Source organism: Pangasianodon hypophthalmus, chromosome 23 (genome assembly GCF_027358585.1).
Source record: "Pangasianodon hypophthalmus isolate fPanHyp1 chromosome 23, fPanHyp1.pri, whole genome shotgun sequence".
Taxonomy (NCBI): Eukaryota; Metazoa; Chordata; class Actinopteri; order Siluriformes; family Pangasiidae; genus Pangasianodon; species Pangasianodon hypophthalmus.
In genome coordinates this window covers 8,529,696-8,549,772 of record NC_069732.1, presented here as the reverse complement: position 1 = coordinate 8,549,772, position 20,077 = coordinate 8,529,696, and the positions used below count along the sequence as shown (strand labels likewise).

Here is a 20,077-nt window from a genome sequence, read left to right as displayed (position 1 = left end):
AGAAAATGGCTAAATCCTGCCTCTTGCACCACAATTAGCACCTCCTGCACAAAAAGCTATGCAAAATCCTGAATTCTGCCAAAGCACTGAGGCTGAGAGATGCAATACAGTGCTACAGAATGCTACAGGAGCTATACAGATAAATCCTAGTTTTATGACACAGCACCTCCTTTTAATGTCAGGATAACTACAGTTGAATGGAGTGTTACTGTACAAACGCAGGCAATATGGGAATGTGACACCGCTTTACAAGAACTCTCCAGTCCATTATCACTGAAGTGATTTATTAAAGTAAGCTGAACACTCTGCTGGGGCCTACAGTTTGTATTGAAGCTATAGCCCAGCCTTGTATTTAAAAAAAAAAAAAAAAAAAAAAGCCCCAGAGAGGCAAACACTCTTTATTACACTTTACTAAGCTTAATTCTCCTAAATACAGTGTTGCAGTTAGGTAACTGATTAAATAATAGACATGGTTCATTTATAGTTGTGTGTGCATTCTGATGTAAGAGAGGATAACATCATGTCTTCCTTGAATTCAGAGATGAATGGAAGGTCAGTCTGTCCATCCCCCTCCTCCATGGCTGATTTATCTGATTTCAGATGAAGAGGGTGGAAGGATGGGGGTAGTCCAACTCGCCACCGAGAGAAACTCTCCCCCATGCCTGATTTATTTGGTTTGGGAAAACGGGATTGGGGTGTGTCAGAGGAATAGGGAATGTGTATGGTATGTGAATGCGGTGTGTGTGTGTGTGTGTGTGTGTGTGTGTGTGTGTGTGTTAAGAGGGAGTGTTCCTGCATAGCTGATGCTTACCATGACCTTTCCAGTAAACCCATTTATCACAGAGCCTCCTCTGGGAAGGAAAACCACAGTGTATCTGTTTTGATATCTTTCTCTCCTATATTCCATTAAATATGCATTTGCAAATAACCACATTTACAATCCTTAGTAAAATATGGAGGCAGTAGCTTTATCATAACAAAGGGTTCACTAAATGATATGGTGGCTCTTGTGGATTAACAATTCCATTTGATGGCATATTTATATACATCTGACTGATGTACAATATTTATAATGATAAAAATTTGCTGAGGTTTTGCTAACCAGCAAAGTACCAACAAAACAGTTTTATGACAAAAAAAATCTACAAAAACTAGATGACATCATTTTACAAAAATATGAAATATTTATAGAGGAAAAGAGGGGAGGAAATAAAGTGCTACATTTTGATGACAGTTATTTGTTGCAGTAATGATATTCAGAAAAGTATGTCAATGTTAAAATACTGCAATATCGATATTACATCTTCATACCATCCAGCCCAAAGAATTAGTGCACAGATAGAACTGCTCTAAACTGATAAAATGGAGTCGTTCCCACTTCCTCAGTTACTAGACATCTGGTATCAGAATAGAAATGAACCAATTAGAAGACTGCCTGCCACACAGCCGTGGGTGAGCACCAGAATATATTAGCAAGTGGTGACGGCTAGGATGACTGCAGGCAAAGCCGTGAATTTGAATTCAGACATGGCTTACACAGCAGCGACGACTAGGAAATTCATTCCGAATGAAAAAGGGGCTCCACCTGTCTGTATGTTTGCACTGGAGAAAACCTCCATTAGCAGCAATTACTCCTCGATCAACCACCTTGACTTCTTCAGCCAAAACAAAACAAAATAAAAAAAAAAAACCATTAGGCTCACATTAAACTTAACACAGTGCTAGGAAAACACCAGCACGCTCATACACACAATTCGTTCCTCTTCACTTCGACACTGACATATAGCCCCATCATAAATGTCTGGCTGAGTGCCTGATCACTCTATCAAGACTGTAATTTGAGCTCAACCTGAAATTCCATAGTCGTTAGAAGGAAATATGATAAACCGCCAGAGTTGTTAGAGGTAGCCATTTTTCATGCATCTCCTAAACCGTCCACAGGGTCATCAATAATTCTTGCAGAATATGTCCATAATGGCCATCACACACTCATCTGTCCTGGGGATGGGAAAACTAATCTACACTGAGGCTGTGGCCTCAATAAAGAATGAAGGCTTTTTTTTTTCAAGGGCAGGCCTTGTTAAAGGTGGAATGTAAAAAGGAAGGACACACATCAATTTGCATCTGCTAGGGGGAGATTTCCTACAAGTTGCTACAGAGAGAATGTACAAATTAACTCTAAAATTGAGCTATAAAATAACTGGAATTTGGGAATAAAACCACCCCTGAAGTACCTCCCTCCTAATTATTGATTTATTCATTCATCTTCAGTAACAACTTTATCCTGGGAACACTGGGAGCAAGGTGAGAATACACAGTGGATGGAACGCTTGCGTCATTGCAGGGAACCATGCACACACATTCACACCTAGGGAGAATTTAGTATAGCCATTCCCCCTACCAGCATGTCTTTGGACAGTGGTAGGAAACAAGAGAGCCTGGAGGAAATCCATGCAAACCTATGTGAAGCTGTGCACAGACACTTTTCCTATAATTTCCTATAAATTCACATTGACAATGTCATTTCTTCACTACCACATCAGCTCAAGTCTCAGCTTTCAGTCTTCCACTCTATGAGTCTGTCTAGCTGAGATTAACTTCCTAAAGAAGGTCTTTTGCCATTTTGCTCCTCATGGGGGCTAGTGGTCTAGCACAAAAAAAGAAGCTGCTCAAAATTCCAGGCCAAGTTGTTCTTCCCCTCTATCTTCCCCCAATTCCACAATCACTCACTTGAAGGCATGGTCTGCACTCACAAGCATCTATATGGATTAATATTCATTTAAGAATTTTTATTCAGTGCTAACCTTCCTTGTTTTATCTCTACAAAAGTTTTGTTTCTCTTTCCGGTTTGCACCCACTCGTAAATGTAGAACAAAATTATTAATGTATTAACAATTCTGAAAACAACTATGGTATATACGTGTGCTGATTATTGAGATAAGAAGGTTATTCATAGTATGTTGTTTACAATTCCATCAGCGTGCAAATCAGATAATGATCAGATAGTGTGCATGTAAGGGCACTCATAGAAAAATATACAAAATCATTTTCATTAAAAAAGTTTCCTTAGTTATCCCAGAACAACTGCAGAACAAAAATATATCAACTAAAACCTGGTGGAAAAGCACCACCAGTAAAATCTTGTCTAAACACACATGTATACATTTAAACAGTATGGTCAGGCCAACAGACCTTTCAACAGCTGTATTGATTCGATTCCATACATAGAAAGCTCAGCTGCTCTGCTTTGTATATTTGCCCATTAGAATTCACTGGGGAGTTGGACTCATAAAGACAAACAGCATGATAGATGTTCCTCACAGAGTGTTTCCTGTCCACAGAGCAGTCATGAGGTCACTTGATTATACAGTATCATCCTCTCAAAACCGCATTCTAGCAGTTGGGTTGCCTTCAGCAGCTCTCACAGGGTTCACTTCAAACTCATAGGCTTCAACAAGAATTTAAATAAACTTGACAGAGGGACGATCACAGGAAGTCCCGGTCTGCGCCTGGGCAGTCTTCCAGCCTTAAACAGACTTCTCCTGAGAGCAGGACAGGAATAGGAGCTGGAACGTTGTGTAGCAGTCCCAGCAGTATTGTGGGAATGTGGATCCTGTCACATGGCAGCCCTATGGGATCGCCAAATCTGTGAGATGGCAGATGATCTGAAGAAAGATGCTCCAAGAAAGGAAAATGGCTCAGCTGATTTTGAGATTACAATCTCTGATTAAGGTCATTAAATCTGATTTAACTAATCAGTAGATCATCAACACAGGCATGTGCCAAAATGAAATTTCATATGATAGTTACATTACCTATGTAGACAGAAGAGTTCGAATCGACTGTTCAGTCTGCCACAATTCTCACATTTTCATGGAACTCTCATCCAATGATCAGTATCAGCGTCACTGTACTTGAAGCGCAACAGCGGTATATCTTATAAATATTCTAGTATATTGTGTAACAAACTATCTGTAATGCGTCTGCATGACAGTGGTATACAATTGTACTGGTGCACACTACAGGGTGTCCCAAAAGTCTCCATGCATATGGGAAATTAATACTTTTTAGCAAAATGTAACTTCATTTACAAAACATCTTCTACCTGATTGCCATTTCTCTGTAAACATACATGAAGTCGTCTCTCCCAACTTTGGCTCCCAGTTTGGCAACAGTGTCGTGTGTGATGTCTTTGCAATGTTTCCTGTTAAAGTCCATCGCAACCTTGCAACAGTGTCCAGATTCAGCCATGAGAATGACTGACAAAAGAAGAACGTATGGAAAAAGGCATTCTTAAAGGCTATCTGAAAAGAAATAAACAAAGTACTAAAAATTTTGGAAGACATTTTGCTAACAAATGTTAATTTACCCTATGTATGGAGAGTTTTAGGACTCCCAGTATAATATCTGGTGAGTGGTGATCTTTTCATTGATGGATGTATACCTGTATACCTTCATTAGTAGTACAAAATTATTACTTTTCTGTCTTTAGGAACTGACAACAGGATTGGGGTGACACTGACAAATGCTGTGATACAAAGCGTGTAGAAAATCTGCAAGGATTCATAACCTAGAATCCAAAACTAGTTTGTACAACTGCTCCAGTGGTCTTGTTGAGGACAAAGACAATTTCAAACCTAAGTGCATAAAAAAATAATGAGTTCGGGAACCCTGGAAGTAATATAACAAATGTTCAGAAACAAAACAAGCCATTTCAAACCCAAGTGCATAATTAATAATGCAAATAAATTAAAAACCAAGAGATAACACCATGGCAGTCATTCAAGGTTTTTACCAGAAAGCCTTTAGGGCAAACAGAAGCAGCTGTTGTTAAAGAGAGAACTACAAATTTCTCCTTTTTTCTCATATTACTGTACAGTTGCAGTTTCTGTTCCTACTGTTTAACTGATGCATGTAACAAAGCTCCCATAGAGCCAGAATGATGTACTAGTTCACCTATACAATCGGCATAAGCGCTTAAAATGCTGCACATTTAATTGCTTCTAAGGACTTATAATACTGCTTTGAATATTCAGTATGAAAACCACATTCATGAATCTGATGCTGTGGTGTGCTCTATATGATCCTTTTTTATTTTCATTATACTTGTACAAGTTCAATGTTGTGCACAAAGCTAATTGGAAAGCTATTTAATCCCAACCAGGTGAAGTGCATCTGCTGGAGTAGGCAGTAAAAAACTTCTCCTGCAACAAGTATCGCTTTGATGATGGTTCCTTTAAGACGAGTGAGAGCGTGAGAGAGAGAGAGAGAGCAAGAAAGAGAGAGGAAGCTAGCCTCCTGCTGAGCAAGATTTTCCAAGTTTCCGTGGAAACAAGGGGCAGCAGAAAAAGACAGACATGAAAGTGCCACAGCTGGCAGCATTCAGTTCAACCAGACACGCCTCACTTCTGCACCAGACACTCCTCACTTCTGCAACGGACAAACACATTCAGCATTAAGCAAAGACAAGTCATAACCCTCACACAGAATCTTAACCACAAAGCCTTCACTGCATCAGATGAGTTCTGCAGAATCACTCATCTTAACACTCACTACTTTCAATCCAGGTCAGAAAAATGATAAAACAGTCCATCCTTGATACTCCGAAGAAGAACTATAGTCCTGAGTACACCTAATCACAAAACACACCACGAAAATAACCATCCCGACCTAACCGTGGGGTCATGGCAAAACTATGCAAATGTGCCAAAGAACCTGAACACATTGTCAGTGGAAAAAGGGGTGAGTGTATAATAATATGTGATTGCATACATGGGACTTGGCCAAGAATGTCAAAGCCTTGAAGAGATATTCTATAGACATGAACAAACAGCATTAATATTGCAGATAGCTGCCAATGTAAATCTCTCGCTGCTTTCTCTCCTCAGAGGGAACGGCCAGTGTGGGGGACAGCAGACACCACTTTTTTTTGCTATTTAAAATTCAGCTGTTCATAAAATCAGTATACTGCATAACAACTATGTTCTGCAAGGTTATATGCATGTTCTCTTAAATGTCTGGAGTCATTCTAGGGGACTCAGCTAAACTGAGAGCACTTTAATAACTGATGCGTGAACACCATCTGCTTTTCACCATCTCTCAGTGCATACGTATTGAACCAAACAAACAACTCAGCATTAATCAGAGATGAGTCATAACACTGGGTTGTTATGTCTAGAAATTTCACTTATTTTGGTAAACTCTTGTCCACAAACCCGACACAGGCATCAGCCAACATACATTTGTGGTGGACATTGGAGCCAAAGCTTCTTACAAGTGAAAAATACAACCCAAGCATTCAGCTGAGCAGTTGAGGGTTTTCCTCAAACATCCATCAGTGGCTCTCTGGAAATCATGGAACTTGAACTCACAACTTGAACTTCTGATTCCGGGCACAGAAGTCTCCACTGCTTCAGATGAGTTCTGCAGAATCACAATACTTACAGTGCAAGTAAAACAAAAAAAATGATAAGAGTCCAACCTTCATACTCTAGGGAAGGACTACAGTCCTGAATACACTTAATCATTCAGACAAGTAATAAACAGTAAGAAATCCCCTGACCTAACCATAGGGGTTATTGCTAAGCAATGAAAACATGCCAAAGGAAGTGTGCAAATACAGTAACTCAATAGAACACCAGTGCAAGATTCATCATTCTCATTACACTGATGTCTACATCAGTGTGGTCACACATTATGGACAGTTGTTCACACAGTCAAGCACAAAACCTGTGGTTGTCAACACGCCCTTCAGCACCACTGTTACTAGCATAATGTGCAAAAATATATTACTAACTCAAGAAAAGTTCTCTCTTCGATAGGTATGACAAAACAAAACATGGGAGTCAGCCACAAATGAAGAGTGACTCTGATAAATATCTGTATAATAGTCAACTACTTACTTGTAAATGTAATACATAATGTGTATATTTTATTACCAAACTAATGGACAATTTAGAAAATATGTGAAAATCCAGAATGCCATAAATGACATTCATAGACCTATTCAGATTTTTCTACATCACACAACACAATGGTCATTTAGCCAAAAATGTAAGTATATTGAAGAATTTCAATACACTTACATTACCTGACTAAAAGTAGAACACGGGATCTTAAAAACTAGAATATTATACAGCGAAATTCAATCTGACATTGTATCTCTATAGGAATGGCCAGACCACAGCTGCATAATCTGGATCTGTAGCCAATCACTGGCACCATTTAGTTCCTGCGACAAGCAAACCTTCTGTGAAAGACAGATACCAGCAGTGCCCCAACTCATTCCAGAAAATCCCCGCCGGCTTTAAGATCACAGCTTCAAACAACATTGCCCAACACATGGCCTGACACTAATCCTTAATCTCCATAAACATGAACCACAAATAGATATATTTCTGTTTAAATAGAATACATAGAGATAATAGATATATTTCTGTTTAAATAGAATACATAGAGATAATACATGTTACTCAGTTTATCATCACAAAATTCTTCCAAATCCACAAAATCTAGTCAAAAATTCAAGAACAATTCCTGGTAAATTCTCAAAAGGGAACTATTCTAACCATACATTTCATCTGTTTTTGAAAATGTATTTGGATAAACTATGTTTCAATTCCTTTTCCTTGGCCAGAAACCATGTGCAGACAGCTATGCATGCTCTGGCCTATAACTATACTCAAACTAGGTGGCTTTTTGAGGCCCAGAATCCAGTTGGCTCAAATATGTCCATCCATCACCGAGTAGCTCTGTGATGAATGTACCACCACAGGATGCAATCGCCAATACAGACAGCCTAGACAGTTACCACAAGCCAACATGAACAGTTCATAATAATAAGATAATTTAATAAATGTCTCAGTATTTCTCTCAAAAATAAACCAGTTATTTAAATGAACTTTCAACTGGCCCACTCCAAACAGCTGCATATGTTCCAAAGCTCTGCTCCTGTCAGAGCCCATAATCTTCCACCCATATGGTGATTTTTGTAATGATCACTGGGCATCTGTTATGACAGTATACATGTTTGGTAGTCACTCTGCCATGAGGGTCTCACTGGGATCTTAGCCCAAATTGCACACTCCGAGAGCTTCTGTGTCAATTATTTCTGCTCACTGATGCTCGAGCGGCTGCAACAACTGGGATGGAACATAGCTGTCAAATGTAGATTGCAGTGTTGCCCTCTCCTGTTGATATATTGAACAAGATTATAACTATGTTGCTATTTGAGCTGCCACAGAAATCATGCCAACGGGGTTCTAAAGAATTTGCTTTAGCTTTACATATTTTTGCCTTGAAATACTATGCATGTTTCCATATTCAAATCAACAAACCTACCGAATCAAACCAGTCAACCAACAAAGTCAATTAAACTAACCCAACTAACCAAACCACTCAACAGTATTAATAATTAGTAATACTGATATATATTGATAGCAGTGGTCCTGCCCTTAACATTTCTGCTTCTATAGTTCAATTAGCAAGAGACATTTTCTCTGCATATCTTGTCCCAATATTCTAGCTTATGATGCTTCCTGCAATTTTAATCTGCTCTTGATCTGAAACTCATTGTCTATTTCCATACCCTGCCTAGTCTTCCAACCGCACCACCACCATTTGTTCTCCATCTGCTGCCATATGTCTACACCCAACCACCCCTCTGCACACATCCCCACCACGCGATGCCACTCTGACTATCATGCTCTCTCTTAACTTCTAGTTGTGCAAGTTATTTCCATATGCCTATTCTTGCAGTGCATGCTGCATACACAATGCTTGAATTAGGATGTGGCGGCTCAGTGTGTAAGGCACTGGGCTGCTGATTGGAAAGTTGTAAGGTCAAATTCCAGCACTGCCAAGTTATCACCGTTAGGTCTATGAATAAGACCTTCAACTGTTCAGTTGTATCCTGTCTAAATCCTTAGTCATGTTGAATAAAAACATGAGGCAAATGTAATTACTTTACCTGCAATTCAGTGCTGTTGCTGCGATAAAGTCACCACTTCACTGCTTACAATTCTACACACTTCTGTACTCCTGGGAGAGTTGAAGACATTGGTCACTGCTGTTTAGCAGTGTATGTATCAGTCCAGCAGTCTCACCAATTTTTTTTTTCACCTCCACTTTTTCACTTCCTCCTGCACTAACTCCTTGAGCTGAGATCAGCAGTTCCCTGAAGACAACACCTCTTCCAACTAGCTCAGTTTACTTTATTAAAAAAAAAAAAAAAAGTTCAATTGCCTCCCCTCTGGACTCCCAAGCCATCTTGCTCCCACACTAGAATAGAAAATAAAATTTCAAGATGATTAAAAATCCTGAGGATCCAAGAAAGCATTTTTTTTTAAACTTTAAAAATGACTCTGCGGCAGTATCTATTCTAATGAGGCAGCCAGAGACAGAAGACTGCAGTCTTTCAGGCCCTGCATGTCTATCAGAGTCAGACAGATGAGTGGATTTGTGAGAGCTCTAGAAGCAAGAATAGGTTTTATTAAGCCCCACTGCACACTCGCTGACAAACAGCAGTTTCCTTGGGATAAATGATTCTGAGACAAAACAAAAGAACGATATGCCTCTTATTCGCGTAATCACACGGGTTGAAATTCTCTCTTTTAGATTATGCTATTCCTCGGGCATAACTGCTTATTTTGGTGGCGAGAGGACATAATAACAGGATAGAAAGCAGCTGCTGTAATTATAGTAATAATGACTATGAAGTGGCGGGTGTCAGGCTGATCAGCATACACACCAAAGCTCCAGAAAATACATATTTCTATAACTATAATGATCCAAATAATTCATTTATTACACCCCATAACTATGCTTTAAATTCAAAGTCATTAAAATTCTTTTTCCATTTCCAGTTGAGAGTACACTACAAACATTTTTGCTGCCACTTATCACCAGAACCTCTTCTTTTTTTCCTTTTTCTTTTATTTGTATATGATGTTTGCTTTCGTGTCTGTCTTTTGTTTTACCATTTTACCATTTTATCGTTGTACCATTTTAATGTTACTGTTCATTTGTTGAATGTTTAATGTTATTGTTCATTTGTCTGCTGGCTGCCAGTTGTGGCAGAGCTCCAGATCCAAGCTTGTACAGCTACCTTGGATTTGATAAAGTCGCAATATAATTTATTACTGAAACACATTCAATGCAGTGCTATTTTCCTTCTCCCTGTTCTTCTTTCTTCTAGGAGTCCATCTCAAACCAAGAGCCTTTGCCATTCAAATCATGTCCTTCGTTGATCTCGGGGTCATTGTCCAAGCCTGGGAGCTCTTTCTTGGCGTATCACCAACCTCAAATGTACTCAGTGCTTCATAACACTGAGGTCTTTGGAGGCTGAGTTGATGTCCTTGCCAGATAATGTTGGTCAACAGTCCAAAGCTGGACACAAAATACAGAAACTAATAAAATAAACAGCCATAATGGATCCTAATCACATTATTTCACCTCGGTGCAGCTCTCCTGTTTCTGAGATGGAGGAGAGAGAACGAGATGAGAGCTCACCACTGATGAGATTGGTTTCCATTATGGTGCCATTAGCAGATTGACAAAGCTTTCTGTAGCCAGGCCTTATGGTTCATCAGGCAGTGTTTGTGAACTGCGGCTTTGTATCCGTGTGGTTTAAGGGGATGTGTATGGAGCCACTCTACATTTATAATTACTCACCAGCTTTCCTTCACTTTCAGAGAAGGACCCAGTTCTTACGAGAAAGTTCAGTGAGCCATTTTCTCACATGCGTGGTGGATCATATAAAAAGACCTCAAACCACTGGATGGAGGTGGATGAATGTAACCATACTATGACCACATGGTGTGAGCTAGGTTTGAGACCTTTAACAGTTTTTGTAAATAAATATCCTGTTCTTGTTATGGCTGTCAGCTAAAACCAATGGCTACTCTTGCACACTTCTAAGCCTAAGCCACATGAAGGTAGCTAAGCAAAAGCGTAGCAACTTGGCAGCCCCTTTGTTTAGCTGGCTGTTTTTTTCCAGGCATTTTCTTAATATGCCCTTTCTAGATAACAAGCCCCATTTCCTATAGGCGTATGAGGAACAGGAAGAGGGAGGGCCGGCATAATTGTGAAAAGTGCAGAGCACGCAGGGAGGTCACTATGAAAAAAATAGCAGACATGCTCTTTTTCAAGAAACAAGACTTTTCCAAAACTGTGGTCACCAGAGATTCTGGTGTATTAAAAGTGTCAGTTGCAGGCCTCAGGGAAAGAAATGCGTAGAGCTCTATGGTGCTCCCAATCGATGAGAACCACTTGTCAGGTCATCACATTTCTCACCTGATCACTTTCATTCTTACATCTTCCAGTTCAGCATATTAAAAACCTGACCTCTTGTATTTCTGTGCGACAACTCTGAGCTTGTCTAGCTGTGTGGGCACTTTGTTGTAATTAAATTAAGCCCTCCTTTAAAAAAAAGGCATTTGTAGTCTTACAGTCATATGTTATAGCTATAGAGACATTGATGTTCCTCAACATTGTGTGAACATGATGTGAATATCTGACACTACCTTCAAAACATCAACTGAAGAGAAGAAAATTACACACATAATTTAGTCATCTTCAACATTTACCTATTGGTTGTGATTTAACTCTCACCAGCAAGCAGCAACAGAATAGGCTGTCAGGCTGTATTATCAAAAATGGCATAATGAGGTGGATGAGCCTGTGAGAAAGCCCCCCTGAAGGAGGAAGGTCTCTGGGGACCCTACAGCCTACCCTGCTTAAAGGTGTAGTCAGTAATTTTGGCAGCCCTTTTTTAGTGTTTCTTTCAAAGCCACATCCCCAAAATTCATGCCCATGTCTATCTAGGCTAGACCATCTGTATGTTAGTGCAAGATCTGAATTGATGCATAACGTGATTGACAGGCAGTTAGAGACACCAGCTTGTCCAAACTAGTTGGATATTTCTGGTCCACACATTAATTTTTTATTTTTTTTTAAGTTTTCAGAGCCTGGGCTGCCAAAGAGACTTTTTCCCTCTGAATTATATTCTGGCAGCTGTCAATAAAATAAGAGATTTAAAAACACAGATTTCAGTTGAAAAGTTCAGCTCTACAACCTTTTTCTGAAGTAATAACATTAGTGACGCTGTACATAGTTACAGTACACATTAGTGGTGCTATACACAGAAGCCCCTATGAGTAAAATGAACCAGCCTATCAGCCATTCAGTCTATTAAGTGCAAACTATGACATTAGCTGGATTTAAGGATTTGTTTTGAGATCTTAATATGAACTAATATTTATAATTAGAAATCATTTTTAATGAGCTGAACATGAACATTCACTTTAGAATTATTTTGAGATCAGTTTCACATAAGAGATAATATTCATGAGGAAAACCTCTATTGTATTACTGGAAAAAGAGGGTGACATACAACAGTCACACCCAAAGTGAATTATCCCTCTAAATCATTGTCTGGGTCTTTGTAATGCTACACAGTATGTGCTGGATTACTGGAAAAGGCCAGGCAACCACCAAACCAAGGTTAATGACACGCAGGGTGAGTGTGTCAAGAGATAAACACCCTCCCAAAAAGCCTCCAATTTCCCTCCACCACTCTGCCAATTTGCTTTAATCACATTTGCTTTGCTTATTTTAAAGATTCCACACTCTGTCTACTCTGAAACACATATTTCTTATTTGAGCTGAGCAGCCCGAGAGCAGCCAACAAAATAACAGCCAATCAGCCAAGTCACCTCTGTGTTGTCCTGAGAAAATTGCTATGTGCCCGTTGCTTGATAAAAGAGTGCGCTCTAGCAGGCAAGATCAGACCTGCTGTGTGTCTGGACAACCGGGGCTGACTGACAGCACTGAACATAACAGGGAGAAGTGGTGAATCAACATTCCTTTATCGTATCAGAGACCTGAGTCATTTCAAGTGAGGCCTTGGCTGAACGAATCAAGTCAAACTGTATATCATTACCTCATTTTTGGTAATAATGACTGTGTAAGGGTTTGTCACTCTTTCTGCCTCCATGTCAGTGAAGATCGTCAGTAATCTAGGTGGTTAAACTACTACTAAAATTTAGTGAAAGAGGCTGGACTCAATAATTTAGTGTTAAAACAGTGACAACATTGTGCTACTCATCCAAGGAGCTTCAACTGTTCAAGAATAAGCAATGAAGCCTCTTCAGTGTTATAGATAGGGTCACTGTGACTTACACATTCGGTCAAATTACAATGACATGTCAGTTACACTAAATGTAAATGCCAGGCTGTTAGTGGGGTGTGACCTTACTTCCCCCCACCCACTCTTCATCCATATTCTTCAGTTAGACCCCACCTACACTAGACAAAAAAAAAAGGTTACATCTAGTACCCTAAGCCAGGGGTTCTCAAACCTATTGCAACCAGGGACCCCTTTAACTGTAAAAACAAATAAATAAATAAAAAATTTACAGTTCCATTATCTCCACAGCTCCATTAAAATATAATGATAATGGTAGGTTGTGATCCACCTCTGGGTAAACTCTTACCGTTTCTATGTAGAACACTACAACTGAGGGTTTCCCCTCTCAGAAAAGGCCCCAAGCAGAACTCTATCTATTGAAATATAAAACCATTAACCATCCAAAATCCCACTGAGGAACCATTTTTTCTAAGAGTGTGGTATTCCTCAACCTTTGTTTTGAAAAATTTTCAAAAACTAAAAAATTTCCATGATTTACATCGTTAGTCATTAATCCAGTGAAATACTACAGAAGCAAATGTTGGACAGATTTGCTACACTTGGGGTGTGAATCGTGTAAACTTTTGAACAAGTTACTTAAGGCTGTCACAAACATTCAGCTGACCTACAGATCACGCAGTAAAGTCAAGCACACGCATCTGAGAGAGGCAGATGAACTCCGATATGCCAGCCAGATAAATGAAAGGCATTAGCCTCCAAATAGATTAAATAAATATCTGACATCGATAGAGTGATCTTATTCAAATGTTGCCCTTTTCTAATGAAAAATATCTGTTTGAAAAGTTCATCGAGTTTTCTCAGATTAGCAAAGTTGCTTGTTTACTTGACTTAGTAATGTACCCTAAATTTGGTTTTACAAATTCATTCTACATTGCTTGCTTAAAGTACACAGTGAAATTAGTGAGGAGTCAAGCCAGTGGATTCCACTCATGGATCTTATTTGACTACATCTCATACAACAGGGTGAGATGTTTGAAAATTTTGAAGTATATTAACCTTACAGATGAATCTTTGGCATTTAGTATTGATAGTGATAACCCAGCGAGCACAAATTGAATTAAATTAATTAGTTAATGAGTTAAATTTAATGAAAGTTAATGGAACATTTCACCTGAGGAGAAATTCAGCCTCACTCTGACTTCCTCATGGGAAGAAGTAAACTTCAGTTTACTGGAAACATCACACATGTCAACCTAATTTCAGTACATTTACTAGAGTACGTCACAGTGTGGCTATGAATGCTGGCACTGTTCTTATCAGGTGTGTTATTCTACACTGAACTGTGCTGGATGCGCTAAAGTGAAGTCCGTTATGTAAATTAATTTGTGCTTCTTCCTCTTCTGACTCCTTCATATCCTGTATACTGTGCTGGTTGTTTCTCCTGGTACTCTAGAAATCATGATCTGACCATGCCATAAATACACACTTCTTTCCATCATGTATATTTACATCAAGAACTTTCACAGACAGGACACTCGAGCAGATGACATTGCCCTGTACAATGACCTTTCCTGCTTCAAAGCCATCAGCACTCTGTGGCATTTGGAAAAAGGAGAACAGTCCAATTTTCAAAGGAAATGAAAAATCAATCTAGCAAGGGTCCATTACTTAGAGAGGGTTTTTAAAGTGCACCCACAATGATACAATCAATGCTTCATCTAATGAGCTAGGGGTGGGGATGATATGGCCTTCAAATAGTACCATAATATTTCAAAGGTTTTTGCAATAAATGATATTCTTTTAAAAAAAAAATATGGAGAAAATGCACTGTAAAAATATTTAATTTCACCTTAAAATATATATACTATATCTACTATACAGACGACTACGGGCAGGGCAGCAAGTGGGCTCGACCTCAAGAAGCCTAAGAAAAAAAATCTTTTGAGATGGAGAAATGAATGTTGCATCAGCTTTGGTCAACATTTCCCACATTTGCTAACTCTGGCAAACAATCCAGGTTGCTATCAAAGCAAAAATGAGTGTATGATATGAAATGAAATTCATTTTTCATCTACTGTGCTGTGAAAAGCTGTGCTGAGTGGAATGCTGAGCTTTTATCCATGAAGCAGATAGCAAGCAGATAATATTATGTCTGATAAGACAAAATCTGGTCTCGCACTTCTGCTACTAAGTCCAGAGTCCAACAAATTCAACACAAAAACTATGTGAGCAAACCACTGGCCTTGTGGAAACCTGCTTACATCACAATATCACAAAATGTAAAAATCATATCATCTTTAAGGTTATACCTGTATCTTTTTGTTTTTATCTTCCAAAAGCTTCCTGCTTTTGTGTATTTCTGTAGGTCAACGAATCACTTCTGAAGAAATTGTGGTTATAAATATTAACATGTTACACATACAGCATGCTAATGGTCATTTTAAATATTAAAAGTGTAGAAATTCTAGCTGAATTGAATCTAGCTCAGATTAACAGTAGAACGTCATCTGTACTTATTTTAAAGTCCCATGATGGTGCACAGGAAGGGCAGAGGTTTCAATATTTCAGTGTACTTCCCTTTTCATGATCTACTGTGGTACCAGGCAGTTCAACAAACATTCACACACCTGCCTGCGCCTGGATGTTCTCTGCTTTCACTGAGTAATGAGAAAAATGTCTTTCTGAAAGGGCATTACTGTATTCTTTTGCCCTTCTGATGTTCTATTACTCTGTTCTATTTTATTCCCACTTACAGACCCACACAGTGGCCAGTGTCCAGCACCGGGATTCGGTCCAATACCAATATACGGCATGTCCATTCATGCGTAGTGGATAATGCATTCGAGCACGCTATCCATAATTATGTGCCAAAAGCCCACACTGGCAGCTTGAAAAGCTCTGTTAAAGAAATCACACACAGCTGGAGAAGCATCCAGACATGCAAATGCAACTGGGCTTCAGACAAAAAGCCACAACTGCTGATCAGTCGCACAAAAAGATGAGATGGGTTGATGTAAGGATTAGACTAAATAGAGTTTAGAGCTAAGCAAGAATTTGTCGAGCTGGAGTTTTTAATTTCCATTTCATTTATGTGGCACCACAAATTAATTTTAATCACTTATTACGAAATAAGCTTCCTCTGAATAAAACCTTGACATATGATTAATTGACGTCCACCATGGATTTAGCCTAAACTAATAGCAAAAATGTTGCTCTTGAGATCAAGCATCATCAATATTTCTTTCTTTCCTAGCATTACAATGTCTATTAAGGAAATCATTTTCCACAATCCATCTGATAAACACTGCCATTTCAGAAATTTAAATAATGCTGAAGTTAAATTTAATTAAGAGTTTACAGTAATGGAGCAACATTATCAAAGTTTACTGTTTAAAAAAAAAAAAAGCTATATTAAACGATGGCCTAAGTGCAATCCTGATCATTTTTTAAACAAGATATAAAGTTTGGTCCAAGTTAATTAAAAGATAAGCCAAGTTATTTAAAAGATTAAGGTTATCCAGGTTATAGCTTAGGCTTTGTTAGTGCAACCCAGTCTGAGCTAGCTTATTTAATGGTGTGTGACCACAGCAGTTTGAAACAAACTCAATAATATTTCCGTTTGCTAAACCCAGAGCAATGGTAACACCAGGGCTGAAACTCTAACTTGTTCAGTTTCATTTCTGTCTTTCATTTAACAGTGTTTTGAAGCTGAGTACAACTTAATGAACACAATGCAATAGCCAACATTTGTAGATAAGGCTTGGAATCATTGAAATTGCTGGTAAAATAGTGCAATGCAATAATTCAAAGCTTGCAATGTGAATATCTGCAAGGTGTACATGGTCCTCACCAGAAACACAGGTGCAGTGACTCAAGTGTACAAATCCCTCGGGTGCAATGGAGCATCACTGTGTCAGAACCACTGTACAGCTTAACTCTGCCTTCCAAAATGTGTTAAGTGAGGAATAAAACACAGCAAGGTTTGCTGTTCTAGGAAAATAATCAATGACTGAGTGGTGTTATGCACTCCAGTGCAAAGCAGATTTACTCTTCTGACCCCAAGTTGATTATTTTCCAACAGCAGCACATCCCAAAGTCTTTTATTCCTCTTATGCCTCAGGAGTTTACCAACTATTACAATTTTTGATTTATTAGTGAACACAACACGCTTAAAGTTATATTTAATGTTGTGGAACATCCATGAGACAAGTTAGTTCCCGTTAGTTCCTGTCCCCTTACGTTATAACAGCTACAAACAGTCATTTCCTCACCAGCTTCTCTCTTTTCTCTCTCATGTTAAATTAATAAGACAAAAATTATGCAGCATGTTATGATAGCGAGAAACCAGAAAGCACAAACTCCTCTATCCTGAAGACTTTGTGGAAAACTGACTGCCTGTTACAAAGTGCTGACACTGGAGACTCCTTTCATAAATGTTAAAGAAATGCCTCCTTACAGAAATGTCAACATTTCAATGATGATGTGTTTTTCTTTGTTAAATAACAGTTTTTTTTAATGTAAGTTATAAGTGCAGCTTCTGCCATACAAGTCCCTGTGATTTGTTAATATAAGAAAAAGTTATGAGCATTAATATAAACCTGTTTGAATTTAGTTATGGAAAATGATCAATTTTCTGACTAATCAGATTTCTAGAACCCAACCGTGGTATAAATAAAGATAAACAGTAAACTCTAATCGCATCCCTGTATCTGATCTTAATCTCATTGTTTTAGTTTCATTTACATCTGAGATATAGTTAAAGCCATCAGGGTGGTGATCACCATCATACTCTAGCCTGCTGTCTGTGTGTTGGCGCTACAGTTGGTACTGCATAAATTTCACATTTAAGCTGCATTCAGTGATCATTTCTAACAAACTAATGTTTGGCCTAATAGGAAACAGGAAGCCAGTAAAAACAGGGCATGCTCTCTGAGTTTGTGGATCAAATCAATGTGTAAGACAAATTTCAGAGGCATGGTGGTTTTAAAGGATAGAAGCTAAAAAGGAAGTACTGAAAGACAGATACTCCTGACACTTCCCTTTTCGCTTGGGGGGGGGGGGGGGGGGGGGTCCTGGGTCACATTGCAGAACAAGGTTTTCCCCAAATGTCATTAAACTCATAGTACATGAGAAGCAGAAAAACGTATCCTGGGAAGCATATAGCTTGCTAGTTTACAAAAATAACAGCTGACTATAAAAATAGTCAGCAGATCTGAGAATCTAAAGGAGATGGAACATGCAGATTTTTGCTCTTTTTTAAACCAGGAAGATGGTGTCCTCTTGTGTCCCTCCTTTATTCTGTGCAAATGAGTGGGGTTTTTTTGGGAAATATTACAGAAACTTCCCTTGCACAGATAACAAAAGGCGGAATTGACGACTTCTCCTATTTTTCACTTTGTGATCGATATCTGCAAACAGAAGAGGGTACAGAGTTCTGACATTGTATTAAAAAGGGGAAAAATAGGATCAGTGCAAACCTAAAGGTAGTCTTTGATAATTAGCGTTTTATGATGATTAACATCTTCGAATATCAAAAGGCTTTTTTATAATGAAGATCATTTTTTTTAGTCTAATTTTGGGAAATTGCCTTCTCTCATGACCCTCCTTCAAATCCAACCCTGCAAATAAGTGTTAAATTACTTACGATGCCTGTTACTGATGTTTTTAATCAATTCAGTTCACACTAAGTTGCCATGGATGCATCAGATGTTCATGTAAAAACAACTAGTTACAAACAGAGCAAAGCACACACACTGACTGAGGAGAATATTATGTAGAAATATATCTTCATTGGTTTTGCAGTGAAGTGTTTAACATTGCAGCGTACCATTCTTAGTCTTGAAAATTAACATGATAAAACACCCCCAAGACGAAGATATATAAATAACAAAAGGGGGAACTTGTTTCTTTTCTTTCCTTTCAAACTGGATTAGGATTCAGAATCACCACCCTGAAACATTAAATATGTTATATTTAAATATATTTAAAATATATGTTAAATATGTTTATTATGAAATATGTGTGATGTGATTAACAATTCTGGTGCTGGTGCCAATTGTTGGTTGGTGCTGTATTTTCATTATTTCTGTGAGAAATTGGCAGATGTGTGCCGCGTTGACATCACAGGGGTCACATTGTTAGTGCAGCAGTAAGTTATAATGCTGTTTAATAGCAGGAAAAATTCCACAATCTCAAACATAAGGGATAACAGTCAGAGCAAGAGCTACTTTTCTCACTAACCATTTTCTAGCAATGCTCAATGTCATATTAATGAGAATTCAAATGTTATGCCAGAAACCTGGCTAGTTAGTGATCTACAAGATGATGAGCACACTGGCACTGATGACAGGAGTAGAAGGATCGTTGCAGCTTTGGAAGCTGGTCTGTTTGAGCAGAGTGTACGGATGAGGAGGTGAGAGAGCTGGACAGACTAGAGGGCTAAAGTGCTGCCCCATCATTCTCTTTAGGTAGAGATGAAGTGATCCCACAGGCACCACTAACAGCAGGCATTCAAACAGCATTGTGGGTAATGTAGGAAACCACTGACCAAAGTGAAAATAGAGCAACATGTCAATGAAAGTAGTTTATAAATAAAAAGTCAAATTTCTCTTACAGTACAAATCTTGGACTCCAGTGACGATCATGCATTAATTGTGAACATTAATATGCAAGTCATTCAGGCAACTGAACTACACCTGTTATATCAATGGATCATCATTAGATGACCATTTTAGTACACTGTAACTAAACTGTACCTTTCTTTGTCACTTGGGTGGTACCTTAAAGATACCTTTTGTACCTTTAATATGCATGTAGTGTACCTTTAAAGCTTTACTCTGAAATCATTTTTAAAGGTACATTATATATTATACATACATACACACACACACACACACACACACACATACAGATATATATATATATATATAT

The 20,077-nt window shown here is 38.5% G+C and overlaps 1 protein-coding gene across 3 annotated transcripts in view; it reads right to left on the bottom strand.

Annotated features, from left to right (window-relative positions):
* The window catches only part of pag1 (phosphoprotein membrane anchor with glycosphingolipid microdomains 1), a 46,637-nt gene that overhangs the window by 25,726 nt on the left and 834 nt on the right, over positions 1-20,077 (bottom strand). Inside the window, exon 1 of one of the 3 annotated variants that reach the window (XM_026929700.3) lies at positions 8,969-18,146. The exons of the other annotated variants lie outside the window; for them this stretch is intronic. The gene's annotated coding sequence lies outside the window, so the exon portion shown is untranslated. Of the gene's footprint in view, positions 1-8,968; positions 18,147-20,077 lie in introns of those variants that run through there. 3 annotated transcript variants of the gene reach the window in all.